The following is a 19,325-nucleotide window of genomic DNA, read 5'->3' on the forward strand; positions in this document are numbered from 1 at the left end:
TCGGGCCACGGCAGGGACCCCGGCGAGGGGGAGCTAGGACTTTCCCCGACCCCATAGACTCCCAGGTCAGCCTGCCCTGCTGGCTCCACCCTGCTAGCTTCCCGCCAGCCATCCCAGCTTCCATCCAGAGGGCCTTCCGAGTGGTGAGTTGTTTCGGGCCACGGCAGGGGCCCCTGCGAGGGGGAGCTAGGACTTTCCCCGACCCCATAGACTCCCAGGTCAGCCTGCCCTGCTGGCTCCACCCTGCTAGCTTCCCGCCAGCCATCCCAGCTTCCATCCAGAGGGCCTTCCCGAGTGGTGAGTTGATTCGGGCACGCGGCAGGGGCCCGGCGAGGGGGAGCTAGGACTTTCCCCGACCCCATAGACTCCCAGGTCAGCCTGCAGTGCTGTGTCCACACTGCTAGGCTCTCCCGCCTGCCATCCCAGCTTCCATCCAGGTACAAATTTCTATATTTCTCCCCTCCCACTGAGGCCATAAAAGTTCCCCAGTTCAGCTGCCTTGCACACTGGGCCTGCTCTGTAGGGGCATCCCGGAAAGAGGGAGTGCCTGTGCTTCAATACCCTGCCTGGGGCAAGGTAGGCATTCTATCAGTGAACTCCCTGCCCAACAAGGGAACCTGACCCGATACCAGAAGTTCCAATAGAGAGCATTGGATCGAAGAGATGGGCAGACGCCAAGGCAAGACCTCCTCCAACAATCTGAAAAACAACATGCAAATATCAGATCCCAACGACCCTACAACAGAAGGATTTGAACACTCTAACCCAGATGACGTGGAAAAAAGTGCCATTATGAAAGCAATAGAGTCCCTTAAACAGGATATGAATAACTCCCTTAAGGAACTGGTCGAGAAGTATAACAAAAAGTTTGAAGAAATGAGTATAGAAATGGATGAGAAATATAACAAAAAGTTTGAAGAAATAAGTAAATCCGTGAGTGATACCCTGAGAAACCAAGAAAAAACAATCAAACAAGTAAAGGAAACAGTCCAAGAATTGAAAACTGAAATGGAGGCAATGAAGAAAACACAAAACGAGAACCGGCTGGATATGGAAAACCTAGGTAAACGAGCGGAGACTACAGAATCAAGCATAACCAATAGAATACAAGAGATAGAAGAACGAATCTCAGATTCTGAAGATACCATAGAGAAAATAAATGCTCTGGTCAGAGAAAACGGCAAATCCAACAAATTCTCTTCACAAAACATTCAGGAAATCTGGGACACAATAAAAAAACCAAATCTAAGAATAATAGGGATTGGAGAAGGAGAAGAACTGCAGATCAAAGGCCCAGAAAATATATTCAACAAAATTATAGAAGAAAACTTTCCCAACCTAAAGAACGATATTCCTATGAAGGTTCAAGAAGCATACAGAACACCGAATAGATTGGATCAGAAAAAAACATCCCCGCGTCATATAATAATCAAAACACAAAACATAAATATTAAAGAAAAAATTTTAAGAGCTGCAAAGGAAAAAGGTCAAGTAACTTATAAAGGTAAACCTATCAGGCTTACACCAGATTTCTCTATGGAAACCATGAAAGCCAGAAGATCCTGGATAGAGGTACTGCAGAAACTAAGAGACCATGGATGCAAACCCAGACTAATATACCCTGCCAAGCTACTGTTCACTATCAACGGAGAAAACAAAATATTCCAGGATAAAAACAAATTTAAACAATACGTAGCTACTAATCCAGCCTTACAGAGAATATTAGAAGGAAAATCACTACCGAAGGAATCCAACATTCCCAACACGGCCTACAATAACTCGAACATCTAGCGACCATTCACAAACACAAAGCAAAGAAGAAAAACACATACACTCTACTACCTAAAAAAAAAAAAAAAATGACCGGAGTCAACAACCACTGGTCATTAATATCACTTAATATCAATGGACTCAATTCACCTATAAAGAGGCACAGACTTAGAGATTGGATACGAAAACAGGATCCAACATTCTGCTGTTTACAAGAAACACACCTCAACCACAAAGACAGACACTTACTCAGAGTAAAGGGTTGGGAAAAGGTTTTCCAAGCAAATGGACCTAAGAAACAAGCGGACGTGGCCATTCTAATATCTAACAAAATCGACTTCAAACTAAAATCAATCAGAAGAAATGGAGATGGACATTTCATACTCATAACTGGAACAATTCATCAGGAGGAAGTCTCAATCCTGAATATCTATGCTCCTAATATAAAGGCACCCACATATGTAAAAGAAACTCTTCTAGAACTCAAGGCGGTCATCAAACCACACACACTAATAGTAGGAGACTTCAACACTCCTCTCTCACCAATGGACAGGTCAATCAGACAGAAACCTAACAGAGAATTGAGAGACCTATTGGAGGTATTGAATCAAATGGACTTAACAGACATCTATAGAACACTCCACCCAAATAGGAAAGAATATACCTTTTTCTCTGCAGCTCATGGAACCTTCTCGAAAATTGACCACATACTCGGTAACAAAGTAAACTTCCACAGATATAAAAAAATATTAATAACTACCTGTGTCTTGTCAGATCACCATGGACTAAAATTAGAATTCAACAACAATGCTCCCCCCAGGAAACCCACAAACTCATGGAAACTGAACAGTCAACTACTAAATCACCCCTGGGTCAAGGAAGAAATAAAGAAAGAAATTAAACTCTTCCTTGAATTTAATGAAAACAAAGACACAACATACTCAAACCTATGGGACACTATGAAAGCAGTGCTAAGAGGAAAGTTCATAGCACTAAGTGCCCAATTAAAGAAAGCGGAGAAAGCACACATTGGAGAATTAACAGCACACTTGAAAGATCTAGAAAAAAAAGAAGCTGATTCACCCAGGACGTCTAGAAGCCTGGAAATAATCAAACTGAGGGCTGAAATCAACAAAATAGAAACAGAGAAACCAATCCAAAGAATCAATGAATCAAAAAGCTGGTTCTTGGAGAAAATCAACAAGATTGACAAACCCCTAGCCAAGTTAATCAAACGGCAGAGAGAGAACATGCAAATTAATAAGATCAGAAATGAAAAGGGGGACGTAACCACAGACACAGAGGAAATTCAGAGAATCATTAGATCTTACTATGAAAGTTTATATGCCACAAAGTTGGAAAATGTAAAAGAAATGGACATTTTTTTAGATAAGTACCATATACCAAAGTTGAACCAAGAACAGGTGAACAATCTAAATAGACCTGTTAGTCGCGAAGAATTAGAAGCTGTTATCAAAAATCTCCCTACCAAAAAAAGCCCAGGACCAGATGGTTTCAATGCAGAATTCTACCAGAACTTCCAGGAAGAGCTAATACCTATACTCCTTAACGTATTCCACAATATAGAAACAGAAGAGTCATTGCCTAACTCCTTTTATGAAGCTACAGTTACCCTAATACCAAAACCACACAAAGACACAACCAAGAAAGAGAATTACAGGCCAATCTCACTCATGAACATCGACGCGAAAATTCTCAATAAAATACTGGCAAACCGAATCCAAGAGCACATTAGAAAAATTATCCATTATGATCAAGTCGGCTTCATTCCAGAGATGCAGGGCTGGTTCAACATACGCAAATCTATCAATGTAATCCATCATATAAATAAACTGAAAGAAAAAAACCATATGATCATCTCACTAGATGCTGAAAAAGCATTTGACAAAATTCAACACCCATTTATGATAAAGATGTTGGAGAGACTGGGGATACAAGGATCATACCTAAATATAATAAAAGCAATATACAGCAAGCCGACAGCTAACATCAAACAGAATGGAGAGAAACTCAAAGCCTTTCCACTAAAATCAGGAACGCGACAAGGCTGTCCACTCTCTCCATACCTCTTCAATATAGTGCTTGAAGTTCTAGCAATAGCAATAAGAAAACATAAGGAGATCAAGGGGATTCGTATTGGAAAGGATGAAGTTAAACTTTCGCTATTTGCTGACGATATGATAGTTTACATAAGTGACCCCAAAAACTCTACCAAAGAACTCCTACAGCTGATAAACACCTTTAGTAACGTGGCAGGATACAAGATCAACTCCAAAAAATCAGTGGCCCTCCTATACACAAAGGATAAAGAAGCAGAGAGGGAAATCAGAGAAGCATCACCTTTCATGATAGCCACAAATAGCATAAAATATCTTGGGGTTACTCTAACCAAGGAAGTGAAAGACCTATTTGACAAAAACTTTAAGTCTTTGAAGAAAGAAATTGAGGAGGATACCAGAAAATGGAAAGACCTCCCCTGCTCTTGGATTGGGAGAATCAACATAGTAAAAATGGCAATTCTACCAAAAGCAATCTATAGATTCAATGCAATCCCCATCAAAATCCCATCAAACTTCTTCACAGACCTTGAGAGAACAATAATCAAGTTTATATGGCAAAACAAAAAACCCAGGATAGCCAAAACAATCTTATACAATAAAAGAACTTCTGGAGGCATTACCATCCCTGACTTCAAACTCTATTATAGAGCTACAGTATTGAAAACAGCTTGGTATTGGCATAAGAACAGAGAAGTCGACCTATGGAATCGAATAGAAGACCCAGATATTAACCCACAAACTTATGAACACCTAATTTTCGACAAGGGAGCTAAAGGTATACAATGGAAGAAGGAAAGCATCTTTAACAAATGGTGCTGGCATAACTGGATGTCAACCTGTAAAAAAATGAAAGTAGATCCATATCTATCACCATGCACAAAAATCAAGTCCAAATGGATTAAAGACATCAACATTAATCCGTCCACTTTGAACCTGATAGAAGAGAAAGTGGGAAGTAGTCTACAAGATTTAGGCACAGGAGGCCTCTTCCTAAGCAGGACCCCAGCAGCACAGACAATAAGAGAAACAATGAATAAATGGGATCTACTGAAACTGGGAAGCTTCTGTAAAGCAAAGGACACTGTCAGTAGGACAAAAAGGCTGCCTTCTGACTGGGAGAAGATCTTCACCAACCCCTCATCAGACAAAGGTCTGATCTCCAAAATATACAAAGAACTCAAGAAACTAGGCACTAAAACTCTAATTAACCCAATTAAAAAATGGGGTACTGAACTTAACAGAGAATTCACAACAGATGAACTTCGAATGGCCAGAAGACACTTAAGGTCATGCTCAACCTCCTTAGCGATCAGGGAAATGCAAATCAAAACCACTTTGAGATACCATCTTACACCTGTCAGAATAGCTAAAGTCAAAAACACCAACGATAGCCTATGCTGGAGAGGATGTGGGGTGAGGGGAACACTCCTCCATTGTTGGTGGGAATGCAAACTCGTGCAGCCACTGTGGAAATCAGTGTGGCGGTTTCTCAGGAAACTGGGAGTCAACCTCCCTCAGGACCCAGCAATTCCACTCTTGGGAATATACCCTAAAGATTCCCTAACATACTACAAAAGCATTTGTTCTACTATGTTCATAGCAGCACTATTTGTAATAGCCAGAACCTGGAAACAGCCTAGGTGCCCCTCAATAGAAGAATGGTTAAAAAAGGTGTGGAACATATACACATTAGAGTTTTACTCAGCGGTAAAAAACAATGACATCTTGAATTTTGCATGCAAATGGATGGAAATAGAAACCGCTTTACTGAGTGAGGTAAGCCAGACCCAAAAAGAGGAACACGGTATGTATTCACTCATAAGTGGATTCTAACCATAATTAAAGGTCTTTGAGCCTATTATTCGTGATCCTAGAGAAGCTAAATAAGAAGATGAACCTGATGAAGATTATTTAGCTATCCACCAGGAGGTAGGAAATATACATCAGCGATTTTTAAGAAAAGTATTTTATCAGGAACAGGTGTTAGACATAAATCATCCTTAGAAGAGGAACTCTTGTCCTTGGGAACGTAAACCTCAGACAAGTGGTTTCATCTTATGAATAGAAAGTTTCTGTCTCATCATCACTATCATGGCCCTTCCTCTTTCTAACCCTTTTTTAATTTCATCTAGTGACCAAATATGCCTAATCAGCTCTCTGCTCCTGCTGAAATATACTTTTTTGTACCTTCTAATGCAGCAGACACTGTGGGGGTTGGGATCTAGCAATCCTATCCATAAAGGTCAAAGTATAATATAACAGTCTTTGTCCATCAACATTAACCCATCTATTCCCTTGCTCATCATACACCCAGTGTATGACAAAGGTTCTGCTGTAGTCTTATACATTTCCATATGGTGTTTTTCTATCCCAGAGCTGTTCCTGAAGAGACAATCCTTGTCATGCAAATATATAGAATATCATTATTAAAAGAGATTGTGCAAAGCACATATCCCACATAGTCAGCTAATCGAGAAACCTGTCTTGTCTCAGTGGTGGCTTATACCGGGCCATCTGCCATTGACCTTCAGGAAGCCTAGTCCCATAGGACACATAACTCCCGTCCGGCATAATGGTGTATGTCATATCACACAGATGACACTGGAGTTGGTATGGCAGTGTCACATGAATGTCTGGTGCTTAGGGAGCTCAGAGGATGGTGTTTGTCCTTTAGAACTGGAATTACAGAGGGTTGTGAGACATCATTTGTGTGCTAGGAATCTAAGCTAAGTTCTCTGAAAAAGAAGCAATGAGGTAGTTGACTCCGAGTTTCCTGAGAAGCCACCACACTGATTTCCAATGTTGTTGCACAAGTTTGCATTCCAACCAACAATGAATGAGTGTTCCCCTTATTCCACATCCTCTCCAGCATAGGCTATCATTGATATTTTTGATTTTAGTCATTCTGACAGGTGTAAGATGTTATCTCAGAGTTGTTTTGATTTTCATTTCCCTGATCGCTAAGAAGATTGAGCATGACCTTAAGTGTCTTTTGGCCTTTCGAACTTCTTCTGTTGAGAATTCTCTGTTCAGTTCAGTGCCCCATTTTTTAATTGGGTTAATTAGCTTTTTAAAGTCTAGTTTCTTGAGTTCTTTATTTATTTTGGAGATCAGACCTTTGTCTGATGTGGGGTTGGTGAAGATCTTCTCCCAGTCAGTAGATTGCCTTTTTGTCTTAATGACAGTGTCTTTTGCTTTACAGAAGCTTCTCAGTTTCAGGAGGACCCATTTATTAATTGTTGCTCTTATTGTCTGTGCTACTGGGAAGAGGTCTCCTGTGCCCATGTGTTGTAGACTACCTCCCACTTTCTCTTCTATCAGATTCAGTGTGGTCAGATTAATATTGAGGTCTAGATGCCCAATCATACTACAAAAGCATTTATTCAACTATGTTCATAGCAGCACTATTTGTAATAGCCAGAACCTGGAAACGAACTAGGTGTCCCTCAATGGAAGAATGGATAAAGAAGGTGTGGCACATATACACTTTAGAGTTCTACTCAGTGCTAAAAAACAATGACATCTTGAATTTTGCATGCAAATGGATGGAAATAGAAAACACTTTACTGAGTGAGGTAACCCAGACCCAAAAAGAGGAATATGGTATGTACTCACTCATAAGTGGATTCTAGCCATAAATAAAGGACATTGAGCCTATAATTCGTGATCCTAGAGAAGCTAAATAAGAAGGTGAACCTGAAAAAAAAAACCATATAGTTATCCTCTTGGATATTGGAAGTTGACAAAATTGCCGGGCGGAGGATGGGAGCACGGGGGTAGGCGTGAGGTGGGGATAAGGGGAGATGGGGGGAGAGAAGGGAGAAGGGAAGGATGGGGAGAGTTTGAGGGAATGGGATCGTTGGGATGAAGGAGGGGTGGATGTGGGAGAAGGGAAGTATATATCTTAATTGAGGGAGCCATTTCAGGCTTGACAAGAGACTTGATTCTAGAGGGGTTCCCAGGTGTCCAAAGGGATGCCCAGCATGTACCTTGAGCAGCAGAGGAAAGGGTGCCTGAACTGGCCATGTCCTATAGCCACCCTGATGAATATCTTGCATATTACCATAGAACCTTCATCTGGTGATGGATGGAGATAGAGACAGAGACCCACATTGGAGCACTGGACTGAGCTCCTAAGGTCCTAATGAGGAGCAGAAGGAGGGAGAACATGGGCAAGGAAGTCAGGAACACGAGGGGTATGTTCACCCACTGAGACGGTGGGACAGATCTAATGGGAGATCACCAAGGCCAGTTGGAATGGGACTGATGGAGCATGTGATCGAGTCGGACTATCTGAATGTGGCTGACGGTGGAGGCTGACTGAGAAGCCAAGGACAGTGGCGCTGGGCTTTGATTCTACTGCATGGATGGGCTTTGTGGGAGCCTTGTCTGTTTGGATGCTCACCTTCCTGGACCTGGGGGGAACAGGGAGGACCTTGGACTTCCCATAGGGTAGGGAACCCTGACTGCTCTTTGGCCTCGAGAATGAGGGGGAGGGGGAGTGGGGGAGGGGAAGGGAGAAAGGTGGGAGGAGAGGAGGAAGTGGAAATTTTTAATAAAAAAATAATTAAAAAAAGAAAAAAAAAGAAGCAATGACTCCGAACTTCTGGACCACCTCTCTAGTCCCTGTTTCTCAATATTTTCTTCTTCATTTAGATTCATAGGGGCCTTTAATCTCATTATGAATTTGCAAATGTTCAGAAATTCTAGGTGTTTTTGGATTTGTGGAAAAAAATATAGTGGCTGATGGGTGTGTCAAAGAGGAATTTTTACCTTCACTTGCAGTTAAGAATGTTGGAAACAATGGCTGTACCCATGAACAAAAAATAAAATAAAATTATGAATAACAGATGATAGAGAGAATGATCAGAATCTACTCACCTGTTCCTGAGTTCATGATTTAGATTAATTTGTACACTTAGACTTACATGGGAACTGATCACTTTTAGTACATGGAACACAATTCTATATTAGACAAACCAATAGCTTGATAAAACATGAGAAATAATGTTTAATGACTAGATGACTATCAAGGCCCTGGCCTTGGTCTTTAGGGCACTAAATTTATTCTTTGGCATCTGCCAAAACAGAGCAATGTGGAAATAGTAAAATTGTGATTGGTCACAACAAAAGAGAGAGCTATTGTCACACCTAAACGAGTTTATGTGTGGAGTTTTATGTATATAATAAAGTGATGGCCATGTACACAGGCATAATTGCTGTCCTTAGGTCCTATATATTAAAAAATTTATCCATAAATTAGTTCCTAGATATTAATAACTTCATCCATAATTGCAGTTCAGATGTGACACAGTTTTAGGTACAAAGAAAGACCTAAGAGTTAATAGTATAAGATTATGAGAATTTTGGTAATTTATACAAACTATTCAATAAAGAGCTTTAGTTATAGGCATAACAGTTTTCATGTTGTAATCTCATTTAAATTTTTTTTAAATTTGCTTCCAAATTTTTCCCATATTCCATAGGCTCTAAAAAGAGAACATTTCTGTAGATTGTGAGTAGGATGCAGTAGGAGCGTGAAATTGCAGTCCAAGGAGCACAGTAGATCTATTTCTGTGCCCAGGGCCTTCAAACAGACATGTGGGTATATAGCACAATGTCCACATAGATCAACTGGGTGCCAGGATTTAAAAAAATGTTCAAATTTCCAGAGAGATTGACAATTGAGATATTGTACTGGAGTCCATTCAAAGAGTACTCAGAAGTTACAATAATCTATATTTACATTTATGAGAGAAGGCTAGAGGAGTTTAAAACAAACAGGAACATACTAAAATAGACAGAAGGACATGAGTTTGTGGTTTTGAGTAAGTGAAAGTTGAAATAAAGTTAAGAATGTTGGTTTCTTCTTGTGATATTCCATTCTATTCCCATAGTTAAAGGTATAGCTTTATCTTATTTATAATTTATTTATTTATTTATTTATTAAAAAGTTCCACCTCTTCCCCGCCTTCCCTCCCCTCCCCTCCCCACCTCCTCCTCCTCATCTCCCCCTCCCTCTCTAGTCTTAAGAGCACTCAGGGTTCCCTGCCCCGTGGGAAGTCCAAGGTCCTCCCACCTCCATTCAGGTCTATAAAGGTGAGCATCCAAACAAACCAGGCTCCCACAAAGTCAGTTCATGCAGTAGAATAAAAACCCAGTGCCATTGTCCTTGGCCTCTCAGCCAGCTTTCATTGCCAGCCACGTTCAGAGTGTCCATTTTGATCACATGCTCCATCACTCCCAGTCCAGCTGGCCTTAGTGAGCTCCCATTAGATCAGTCCCACCATCTCAGTAGGTGGATGCACCCCTCGTGATCCTGACTTCCTTGCTCGTGTTCTCCCTCCTTCTGCTCCTCATTTGGACCTTGGGAGCTAAGTCCAGTGCTCCAATGTGGGTCTCAGTCTCTATCTCCATCCATCGCCAGATGAAGGTTCTATGGTGATATGCAAAATATTCATCAGTGTGGTTATGGGACAAGGCCAGTTCAGGCACCCTCTCCTCTGCTGCCCAGGGAACAATCTGGGGACCTCTCTTGGACCTGGGAATCCCTCTAGAATCAAGTCTCTTGCCAACCCTAAAATGGCTCCCTTAGTTGAGATATTTACTTCCCTGCTTTCATATCCATCCTTCCTCCGTCTCACCCATCCCATTCCCCCAAGCTCTCCCGAATCCTCCCCATCTCCCCTTACATCCACCTCCCACCCCCGTGCACCCAAGTTTGCCTGGCAATCTTGTCTATTTCCAATATCCAAGAGGATAACTATATGATTTTCTTCAGGTTCACCTTCTTATTTAGCTTCTCTAGGATCACGAATTATAGGCTCAATGTCCTTTATTTATGGCTAGAATCCACTTATGAGTGATTACATACCATATTCCTCTTTTTGGGTCTGGGTTACCTCACTCAGTAAAGTATTTTTTATTTCCATCCATTTGCATGCAAAATTCAAGATGTCATTGTTTTTTACCGCTGAGTAAAACTCTCATGTGTATATGTTCCATACCTTCTTTAACCATTCTTCTATTGAGTGGCACCTAGGTTGTTTCCAGGTTCTGGCTATTACAAATAGTGCTGCTATAAACATAGTTGAACAAATGCTTTTGTAGTATGATAGGGCTTCTCTTGGGTATATTCCCAAGAGTGGAATTGCTGGGTCCTGAGGTAGGTTGACTCCCTGAATAAAGGTCTATCTTGCGGCAGGCAGGCTATTAAAACAAAGGAACTCCCTCCTGCCCGGTTGCACTCACCACCCTGTCCCAGAGCCCACACAGGCTGGGCTGGGGGATTTTATGGCCCTGAGGAAGGGAGGGAGGAAGGGAAGGGGTTCCTGGGTGAAAGCTGGGATGGGATAGGAGGAGAGAGGGCTTAGCAGGGTGAAGCAGCCCCTGCAGAATGGCCAGGGAGATAAGGGTGTGTGTGTGTGTGTAAGTCTGTGTTCCCTTGCCGGGCTTCTGCCGTGAGTCAGGAGCACACTTACCCCTCCGCTGGATCTTCTGTTGCAGGATCAGTGCCCCTTGCTGGCCAGAAATCTCCCTGACTAAAGCTAGCTTTATCTTTTAAAAACGTATTTCATTTCATTTGGATATATATATCCAAATCCCCTTTCTTTTCTCCAAGCCTTCTATATAACCCATTTGGTCTATTTCAAATTCATGTCCTATGAAAATTAATTATAGTTATACATACACGTAAATTTCTAAATACATAATTACAGTTCTCTGAGTCTGTAGAAAGTTCCATATATGCTTCAGGGACTGACCATTTGATATAGCATACCAAGTAGACTATTTCTCCTGCTCTCAGCTTTCCTTACTTGCTTTAAAAGAGCTGTTCTTAGAGCTGAAATAATAAAATTTCTTACAAAGACTGAAAAACACATTGAACATAAAGTAACTGTGATCCAAACTTTCAGAAATAAAAACTGCTTAAAAATTCCAGTCTTTCCATTTTTTATTACTTATGTCATATAACCATATGACAGTATGGATGCTAACATATTTTCCGTTTTTGAGAGAAATGCATTAAAAGCCCTAGTCCTAATTTAAACGTTTTTATATTAAAGTGAAATCTGTAGTCTCTACTTACAATTGTTTTAAAGTATTTTGACAGAAATATTTCAAGTTCTATTTAAGTCCTCTAAAATTTACAACCATGAACTGTTTCCAAATTCCTCCGCAATGAATAATTTTGACTAAGGTCACACATTAAAGGAAATAATCTTCTGCATTTTGACTATATTTGAAGCTTCTCATAGTTGTATAACAGGTGAAAGACATAATGAGTACTAAGGTTCTCTTTGTACCTTTGGCCTATGATTTCCAACAGTGGTTAATCATTCTACATCTAATCCGTACACTGCTATACTGTCCTTTTTATTGCACAGTGCTCTCACTCCATGTCATGATTCAGCAAAACTCTTACATACAAAGGAAAACATGTTTGTTAAAGAGAAAGTTGATATCAGTTTTTTCTTTTCAATTTGCAATTTCTCTTCTTAAGAGTCAAAAATGAGAAACAATTGTCCTGTTTCTAATGCTGTCTCTGTGTGTATTACTGTGTGCATAGTATAAGACATCTGACTGTTTCAAGGAATGTCTGATTAGGAAGAGGCTTCATGTGCTGGGGAGATGGCTCAGTGGATAAAATGTTTGATGTGTAAGATCTGAGTTTTGACCACTGTAATCCATGTAAAATCTGTATGGTAGTCTGTGTCTGTAATCCCCATGTCTCCATAGTGAGATAGGAAACAGACATGAGAATAAATACTTGAATATTTGTGGGTGAGCAAGCCTGGCATATTCAGCAGTGAACAGCAAAAGATCTGTCTCAACCAAGGCAGAAGTTCAGGAACAAGGACTAGCTCTTGAGTTTATTCTTTATTCTCCATACTAAGTCATGTGTGCACCCACAGTTACACAAATGTTCATGAATATATTATGCACACTCTGACACAAGCTGTCCTGTCCACATACAAAGATAGAACATGAGTTTCATAATGACAGAAAATGTCACCATGAAAGTAGGGGCTACATATTCTATTCTAAAATATAGTAACTTATCTAATAAATACATATATTGCATAGTTTGCTATGATTGAAAGATTCTAAAAAGAATCATAATAAAAGATAAGTTTCTTTATCATGATATATTTAGAAATTTTAATTCACATAAAATGGGCAGATCATTTCAAACTCAGTGGTACATGTGGTGCACTACCGCTTTAACCTCAGTTCTCCTTATGTTATTGGTTTAACACGAAAAGAGTTTTAGATGAAATGATTTATGTTATTATTGTGTTTGGGAATTAAAAAAAGAAGCAGCATTTGTTTATCTAAAAGAGTGACAGCAGATAAACTCCATACATCAGCTTGTGGAACTGTGTAAAGTAAGAGTAGTGGTGTTGGTGTTGCAAGATCCATGGGAAATGGATGTTAAATGAGTGGGGACTCAGTTGCTTTGCCCAGTCACCTGCTTTGGGATCTCAGTTTCTTCAAGCTAGAACTAGTAAATGAATAGGAGACAAGGTGGTTAGGGCTTGTTCACCCTCAGAGTATGATCATGTCATCACCTATCGAATAGTCTGGGTACCATTTATCCAGCTTTGCAGAAAAATACAATTATTCGGTGTATACTACTGCTTATGGTCTTTCTGGTTTCGATATTGATTGCAATGGGATAATGGTAAATTCTCTATTTATATGGAGTCAGAAAATATTTCTTCTTTCCAATAAGGCCATATTAAGAGAAATTAATCTTCTAAATGGTAATGAAGACAAGATACATGAGCCATACTGCATTTTTGTGGAGTAGCCCCAAATTCTCTTGCTAGATGCTGGACCTGGGCTAAGTGGTCTCACATGTGTCTCTCTCAGTGTTGGGTTTCAAGTGGTAAAGTTGGTCCTCAAAAATGACATGACTAAAGTAAAGAGTTACCTAGACTGGGAAGAAGTTTTTATTCAGTTATTGTATGCAGAATAATTAGTTGTGTTATAAAGGGATAGTTTAATTGACTTTGAATTTCTCTTTTTATTAGATAAAGACATAAGAGAAAAATAATATTTGTCTTTTTTCTCCCATTGTCCTCTCTGGTCCCTTCTCTTTAATTATCTTTCTCTATCTGATATGATATGTTATATAATAGGCTCACTTATTTGAAATCAAAATTCTGCATATGAGAGAAAGCAAGTATGTTTGTTGTTCTAGGTCTGGCTTATGTACTTAATATAATATGGCAATCTCAGTTTCATCTATTTTCCTGCAGGTGACATACTTTATTCCTCCTTTATGGCCCGATAAAATTCCACTGTGTATATATACCATGTCCTCTTCAATTCATTTATCAGTTCATCAAGCAAACACTATTGGTGTACAAGTGCTTCTGTGGAATGCTGACTCAAGGTTTCTTAAGTATACAAGCAGGGTGATATTGAAGGTTCACATGCTTGGTCTATTTTTAGTTGTTTATTTTTAATTTCCCTACTGAACTACAAACTAACTGCAGTAACTCACAATTGCAATAGTTGTGTACAAGGGTCCCCTGATGTTTGTCAGCATTTTTTATAAATACCCATTTTCCATGGGGTCAGAGGGAATCTCTCTATAGTTTGAATCTTCATGTCCTTAATGCATAGGATGGTAAATACATTTTAAATAAATTTATTGAGAATTTGTATTTATTCCTTGAAATCTATTTGGTCAGTTCTATTTCTCTTTCATTAATTAAATACTTTTTGGTGCTTAATTTAATGAACTTTTAAATTTTCTGCATATGAATAGTCTATAAGATGTATTCTTGGGGAAGATTTCTCCCTTTATGTTAGCCAACCCTTTACTCTGCCAGTTTTCTTCCTTGCAACGAAGAACTTTTTAAGTTTCATCCAATTCCATTTGTCTGTCTCTTCTCATTTTCTAAGCTCTTTGAGTCCTTGAGCCCCTACCTTAATTACTTACTGAAAAGCTTCCCTAGGGTTTCTCTACATAGCAAGTATTAAGGATCTCCTCCAGTGCTGGCTTAGTGGTCATGAATTTAATTTGCACTAGTCTTTGAATATTTTATCTTCTCTTGGTTAGGCACTATTTACTTCAAAGCTTGAAATAGCTCTCATACTCTTCTGGATTTACAGTTTCTTCTCATAGGTCTGATGTTATTCTGATGGTTTTTTATAAAAAATGAAGTGGCAGCTTTCAGTGGCAGCTTTTACATTTGTTGTCTTGGCAACTCAATTATAGTATGTCATGGTCAGCATCTTGCCTGTTTATGTCTACTGGAGGTTTCTATGTCCTTTATACTCGAATGTTCTAGATTTGAATGATTTTCTTTTATAACTTCATTGAGTAAATTCTGTATGCCTTTACTGCTGATCTCAGCTCTTGCTGTCTAATGGAGTTTCAGTTTGTTCTTTTAATTTCTGGAATGTTATGATCACTCTAGTTTGCACTTCTTCATTCGTATCTGAATGTAGCATTTTAGCAACTTTGTCTTCTATCTCTGATATTCTATTTTAAGTTTAATCTTACCAGTTTTGTGGATTTTTACTGTATAATTTATTATATTACAGCATTTCAATTTGCTTTTTATTCTCAAAATTTCTTTCCTCCTGAAATTTATCCATATTACTGATTTTTCTCTTTCTTCAGCAGTTTAATCATTCCATTATTTTTGGATTTATCAGTGGAGGTTTATGTGGTAGGATGCTTAAAGAAATCCCAGTCTAGCTAACAATTGAGAAATAGACAGTTATTTATTTAATGGTAGACTAACAAATTAGAATCCTCTGCTGAAACGGAAATCAGTAACCAAATTCCGCAACCGGAAAAGATGCCGGATGCATGCTGTACTTTACCAAAAATAGTATAAAAAGCCACACCCCAATGGGCAGGTGACCACTGGCTATAAGACTTTCTACAGCACCTCCTCCTTTGGTTTAAATAATGGAGTTCTAAGCCTAAGACAAAATTATATACAATAAGAGCAAATATATTCAATAATTATCCTATCCTAACTAGTTTAAGTCTTGTATAACATACAACTTGGTCAAGTCATGAGAGGAGAGTAACTATGACTATCTAGTCTTCAACACCATCGAAGATCCCAGAAGGGAAATAATATTACTTGAGTAAGCAGGAAGTAAATTTAAGAAACTTCCAAAAAATATGCAGCAAATGACAGAGACAAGTGGCTACCTGGGCAATAATCTAAGTCTTATTTGCAACGTTGAAGCAACCAACTTTGGCTAAGGCCTAGAATAAGTGACAGACCGTTTCCAGAGGCAGGAAATTTTTCAAAACCATCTTACCCTGTCTTGGCAAGATTTGACAGTCCTGCTTATTCATTTTTGTATGCCATGTGCCTTGCCAGTGGTTGAGGCATGGGTAGTTATTCCCAAAGGCCAGTTTTGCCGAGAAACAAACAAACTCCAAGCGGAGTGTCTTTTGTGCTCAACACTGTCTCGGAAATAGATCGGTGCTGTCAGAAGCAATCATGTCTCACTTCAACAAAACCCTAACTTATTTAACGGCATATTCTACAGCTCTTTGAAGTGATTGAAGATTACCTATCTATGCAGAATATAATCTTTATGTATCTAAAGAACCTGATTAGACTAACTATCAGTATGTCAAAAATAGATGACTCTTGATCTATAAATCTTAATACCTATATAACTTAAAACTAAGAGTTCATATTAGAATATTATACAATAAACAAATGTGCAACAAGTGAGGACAATGACCTCAAAATATAAATAATGTATAAATATCTTGATTTGAGGTAGATATGTACATTGCAATGTGATAAATACATATCAATATATAAAAATGGTTTAAGCAGAGGTAGAAGCATGCATACATATAATATTCAATAAAATTTAATTTGTATCAATATACAAGAATCTATACCCATGTAATTGCCTATATATAATAACTCACAAGTATTCACTTTATTACTCACTATTATTATTAGTGTAAGTATGCTCATACTAATCTATTATCCTATACAATTTTCCCTTTTATTTTCTCAAAGAGATCCCTGAGCTTATAAAATTTCCCCCCCTTGAAATAAACCAGTTGATTTAATTCAGAAGACTTTCCTACTCACCAATTTCCCTCTGCTGCTGTTGTCACTTTCTCATTAGTTTTAAGAAAGTTCCAGGTTAATAAAGCATTATATAATTTATTTCTGGGGTCGTTTTTCATCCCTTTCTGTTTGCTTAAGATATCCTTTATAGTTTGATTTGATCTTTCTATAACTGCCTGACCTGTAGGCTTATGTGTTATACCTGTTTTATGCTTAATAGTTTAATAAGCAAAAATGTTTTCATTTTCATCGAGATATGTGATGGACCATTATCTATTTTTATTTGTTCAGTGTAAAAAATAAATAAACCTAAAAAGAATGAAAATAAAAATATAAGCATTTTTTTCAAAGAACAAAATAAATTAAAATACTACAAATATATAGTAATAAGAGAAAGAGAGAAATAAATTAGAAAAGAAAAGACAAAGCATTGGTGTTCTTTCTCATTTCTCTAAATTTGTATTTGGCCAGGTAGAGGGTTGGGGGTCACTTTAAGCTGGACTCTCTTGCTTTTTCTATTAGTTAGACTTTGTTGTTCAGCCAGCCAACTGACACACCTACAGTGCTTTTCAGCTTCTTTTCTTTGTGAACCAGGAGCAGCCTCTCTTGGCTACACTCAACATTGCAGCACGGGGCCTGGCAGATTCTTTCCCATTCTCAGGACTTTCTACCTTGGAATATCTAATATTCTCATTAGGAGTTTCTCCCATTTGCACTGGGGGTGAAAGAAGTGAGCACAGCACCGACATCTGTATATAGAGACCACTGTATACTTCCAAAGCACACTGAGCTGTGGACACGCTGCAGGAGGGATGAGGAGAAGAAGTCAAATGCTTTGCTGGTGCTTCATAGTTCTCAGTCCCATTGATAGCGCACCTCAACTGACATAGGTGGCTGCAGAGGCTGGCCCCTTGGTGATGTAAGACTTGGGCCTATAACATGCTTAGATAAGGGGAAGGAATAGGCATCTAGCTACTGAGGATGTTGATTCTTAACTATTAGCTTCAGAATCTGAGCCAAGCCTTCCACTGGAATTTTTCAGTTAATAACACCAGGATAGCTACTCTTTGTGACTAACTCCTTTCCCCATCTCACCAAGGCTCCAGGATTTTGAGATAAGATTATTCACTGTGATTAGGTGACCAGATTGGCTCAATAATAAACAACAGATTCACTGTCATGATGGTTTCTGGTCAAAATCATCACATCAGAGAAGTTATGTCTTACCAGAATGTACAACTGGATTCAAGTCTTTCAAGAGCTGTGAGCTTACCCTTCAGCAAGATTGTCAGTTTCTTTTCTTTGACAAGGAGGCTTATCTAATTTTATGCATCCTCTGTCTCACTATGAATATGCTACAACAAATGAGTACCTACAGCAGTGAGTACCTTAACTTCTGACTTCCCGTGGGTCCCTTCTTTCAGTCTGCCTGTGTTTCTTAGGTGTCTTTTTCCCTATCACTTGCTATGTGACTGTCAATGTCTTTCCAATATTTCTCTCTTGGGAAGAGAGTATACACTTCAATGTCACACTCTCCTTGTTCCCTTGTCATATGTAGTGACTTCTGAGTTTCTGTTTAAGACAGGGAGTCTCAGACTTAGAATTTCATATCACAGAAATGATATCCTTTTTAAAGAATGGATGAAACTAACATCTATACCTGGCATCTAAAATTATTCTGGCAAATAAATATGAGTTCATATAAATATAAGTATCTAGGAAACTACCAAAAGATCAAATTTCAATTGCAGACACAGTTGAAAATCTCAAGAATATTTTGACTTAAAACATCAAATTATATTTAGTTTTTACTTATTTATCTGAATATTAAAATCTAACAAAGATAAATGATGGTTTGAAGAGAAAATATCATATATATGTATATATAACATATTTTAATATATTATATTTGTTGTTTTATTCATGTTATATTTAATGTATCATGTTCATAATATTTAATATGCTATATTGATATAATATATAAAATAACACATATATGATTTTATATAATATATCTCAAATATTATAAAAATTCTCAATAATATAGAAGCTTAACACAGCTGAGCTAAGAGTGGCTTATAAAGAAGAAAGCACATAGGAGTACATTTATATGTGTTAGGTTGTTTGTAATCAAAAGATTATTCATATATTTTTTATAATCATTATATTCAAAGCAAATTGACATTTTAGGAATTCATCTACTTACACCAAAGTTGTTAAAACAAAATTCCAAGTTTAAAATATTTATGTTCTACTATAATAGATGTTCAACAATTTTTGTTAAAATTTTACCACTTTTAAAATGTTTAAGGGCATTTAAATTTCTGTTTGGGCTGAAATCTTTTTAATGCGCCTATTTTTGTAGCTCTTTTTAAATGGAGCTATTATACAAGTG

The sequence above is a fragment of the Myodes glareolus genome, chromosome 14, assembly GCF_982192425.1.
Source record: "Myodes glareolus chromosome 14, mMyoGla1.1, whole genome shotgun sequence".
Lineage (NCBI taxonomy): Eukaryota > Metazoa > Chordata > Mammalia > Rodentia > Cricetidae > Myodes > Myodes glareolus.